This window comes from Alligator sinensis, unplaced genomic scaffold (genome assembly GCF_000455745.1).
Source record: "Alligator sinensis unplaced genomic scaffold, ASM45574v1 scaffold1094_1, whole genome shotgun sequence".
In the NCBI taxonomy this organism is placed as follows: Eukaryota; Metazoa; Chordata; order Crocodylia; family Alligatoridae; genus Alligator; species Alligator sinensis.
The window spans coordinates 30,212-34,131 of NW_005842562.1; positions in this window are offsets into that span (position 1 = coordinate 30,212).

Here is a 3,920-nt window from a genome sequence, read left to right on the forward strand (position 1 = left end):
CACAAACAGCAGAGCAAACAATACTGGTTGGGGAAATATAAAAAGGTACAAAATACAAAATGTCAAAGGACAAAGAAATATAGGGCCTGGGTACCTGGAAAGGGAGAAAACACAATGGCCCCGTGTTCTAATGGTTGAATCAAGCAAAATCCGAACATCATTGCTTGTGGTTTAAAATGACACTGTCAGGTTAAAGATGGTATTTTTAAAACGTGTTGTTTTCTGTAACTAATAAAACTGATAAAAATCTAAAATCTTCTTGTTAGCTCACTCACCCCAACTCACTAAAGCTGGGACTTGAACTTGGATCTCCCTTGCGGCAGGCAGAAACACTGCCACACAGCCACCAGTACTGGTAGTACTCTGAGCTGCGAGGGGTCTTGACCTTACTGGAGCCCTGGCCTCCCATCAAGCTGCCTGGTCTCCGATTGGAGGAGCTGGAACCCAAGCTGGGAACCCCTCAGGTCGCTGCTCAGATCCTTGCTGAAGCAGGAAGCCTCTCCTGCTGGCCACAGCCTCTTGTAGGGGATCCTGAAGCCCAGTAGGGAGCCTCTCCTTACTGGCCACACACTGTGCTGCTAAGGGTCCAACTGCTGCCTGCAGGTCCTGCTCCTTCAGGCTCTTCTAGGGCTACTGCTCCTGCACTGCTGGCTCAGCTCTTTGAAGCTCCTTCCTCATGCTGGTCTCTCCCTGAGTCAGCTGTGCTGCCTCTTTTATCCCCCTCCAGGTGACCCAAGGGGCCAATCAGGGGACATGAGGGGTGAGTCTCTGGGGCCTGATTGGTGAGGAAAGGGAATCCCAAGTCCTCCAATCATCTTTTACCCCTTCAAAACCCCTGGGCTAGGTCACACCTGCAAACTGTGGCAGTACCTGGAAGCCCACCAACTCAGACCCCATGATAAAGGCAAAGTGAAGTAGTGTGTGTGTATAGTTGTACAGGCAGAGAGATGGAGGGAATTGAGAAAGGGCGGGGGAAGTGCCGACTCAGGGAAACAAACAGGAAGGGCCATGCCCACATTGGCTAGGGTGAGGGTGGAGAATGAAGGTTTCTAGGTGGGGGGGGGAAGGGGAAATGTAAGGGTGAGAACAGACCCTAAGCCACCCAGGCTCCCTACTAATGGAGTAAGGGCCCCATTACACTCAGTCCTGTACTGTAGTGCTGAAGGGTTTGGGCAATCACCACATGCCCATAAAGGTGTGCTTTACCATGTGGAAGTTCTGCAGCCATTGCTGGTCATCCCATGTTTACAAGACGATGCAGTGCCACCGCATGGTGATAGTTCTCTGCTTCAGAAATACGCATGCTCAGAAAGGCTAGAGTGCCTTGCATGCTTAGCCTCATTTAGGTACTTTGGACAACATTACCCTTAAGCTGTGTAAACTTTCAGGTCAGCACTCAAGTGATGCTGCAGGAGCAAAACCTGTATTTCTCTATTTTGGATTTCCGACAGATGATGTAACAATAAGATGTTTGTAAAACACTTCTCCTAAGGTGTAAGACAATGCAAATGCTACTTACCTTACCAAATGCATTTGCCAGTACTATTTATTATTTGCGCACAGGATCTGTAATCATCAGCTAGGACTGTACAAGTACAGAACAAAAGCAGTCCCTGCCTTGAACAGTTCACAATCCAAGTATAGGACATGAGACAGCTGGTGGATGTAGAACAGCTGCCTGGGCAGAAAAAAAACAATGAGACAATTCTGGCCACCTTGATGGGCAGTCTTCTCCGTACACCAACTGTTAAGCTGCCGGGGGCTTTTTTGTAGGCTCACGTCAAAGGAAAGGAGAGAGGACTTGTCTGAAGGAGGACAGAAGTAGTTGTGGATGATTAGAAGTCCTCCTCATAAGCATGAGGAACAGCATGGGGGGAAAACACAGAGGTACTTGTTTGAAAACATAACAAGCGGACAACAGAGGCTGGCGTCACTAGCCAACCAGAGATGAGAATTACTGTAATATCCTGCTAGTGAATGAAAAATGATCAGCAGATGGATATAAGCCATAAACAGCCTTGGAATATAAGAAAGCAGCTAATGTTTGAAAGTGATATAAACAAGCATTTTCACCTACACCCTTTAAGTTTCTTTTGCTTGAATGCCTATATTCTTTCCCTTCCTTTGGAAAGTATAAATATCTGTGCCCTAATTTACTTAGTCTGTAGCTGAATGCTTTTGGTGCACCAGCCATACACCTCCAGAGACATTCAAATCTAGATGAAGGCAAAAGCCAGATCTGATAAGTGCTTCTCACACAGAACTCAAACTGAAATCAGTGGAAGCTCAGCACGCTGAGGGCTTGCCAGCTGGCACACCACGTCTTTTAAGTGGGGCTTGTCCGTGTTATAAAACAGCCTACAGTTGTGCACAGCTGGCTCTCTGCTCAGAAGAGGCCCGGAACAAGGATCACTGGTGCAGTTTGCAGCTGAAGCGCTTTGGGTCAGGAGAATGTTACAGCAAAGTATGAAAAGTACAGAAAAGTACCTGCATAATCCTGGCTCTTACCAATGCAATTACTCCTTTATTTTCATGAGCAACAATTTTACTTATATATTGTTCTCCACAAACACCTGGATGTAAACAGCATTATGCTCATGGTATCTTCTAACAAAGCCTAAGAGCATAATTCAGTTTTCTCCTTAATGTGTACATTTCTCGATTTCTGCCAATCTCTTTTGAGTTTAAACTTAGTTTCAGTTGTTCAGCTGTAAACCAGGACAGGATCTAGCTCTTTGTCTTTAAGAGAGTGATCCTCTTCGATACATCATGCTTTGCACTTACATGGAAGAGGAAGGGCAATACCAACAAATGGCATTTGTAGGAAGTATCATAACAGCATATTTTCTGGCCACAGAACTAACCCAAAGAGATGATAAAAGTTAATGGTGTCCAAACTCAACGAGCGTATTATCTGAGCAAAGAAATCAGCTCTTCTCCCGATCTGAATCCATTTGCAGTACAACGTACAGATTCATGCTTTAGATATGACTCTGTCGTTGTGCAGTTTTTTTTCCATTACCATTCTTACTACAAAGATCAATGGAATTCAAAGGGAGAAGCAGTGATTAGTAATGTCGGCACTTTGCACTTACCTACGCTTTTTACCAGAAGTGTGTTCTGGAGTTTTTTTCCTACTGAAAACCGACAGAAAATGTTTCCAGCAGAAGCCGCTGCTGCCCCCATTTCATGTACCAACGTGTTATCTGGGGTCTTGTCCCACTTTGCCGATGGAAAAAAGTAACTGAAGGAGGAAGGGGGAGAGGCTTCAAAAGGAAATAAAACCCCCTATTTTTCTGCTTTTGGTGGGGAAAAAACAAAGACCTCTTCTTGTGGCTTGTTGAGTGGGGTGTGTCAGATCTCTGCTAGGACCTAAGCCTGGTTAGAGGGTGTTGCCCCTCTGCTCAGTGTCATACCGACTGCCAGATTTGGGGTCAGGAAGGAATTTTACCCCATGGTCAGGCTGGTACGGACTGTGGGGGCGTTTGCCCTCCTCTGGAGTGGAGGGCATAGCCCTCTACCTGCGATTTCTCCAGCAAATATTAACAAATATTAATAATATTTTGGGGCTGCACTGATCTTCCGAGATCCCTTCCAGCCCCGATGTCTATGAAATGTATGAACCACTGACAGAAGCGGGGCATGGTCTGCCGCGGTTTCCCTGCTTTACCCGGGGCAGGTTTGGGTGTTACGTCTCTCGTGTTGTGTCCGAGTTGACAGTAGCTCCAGAACCAGAGAGTTTGGGCTGGAAGAGACCTCCAGAGCTCATCTAGTCCAGGCCCTGCCGGCGGCAGGACCAGCCCGCACACTTGACCCAAGAGGGCCGTCAGCCCTCACCCAGCTCAAGCAGGAGACCCGCGCAGCTGGCGCCCCGCTTCTGCCACACGCCGCCACCATGGCCCCGGCTGCAGCGCCGCCCG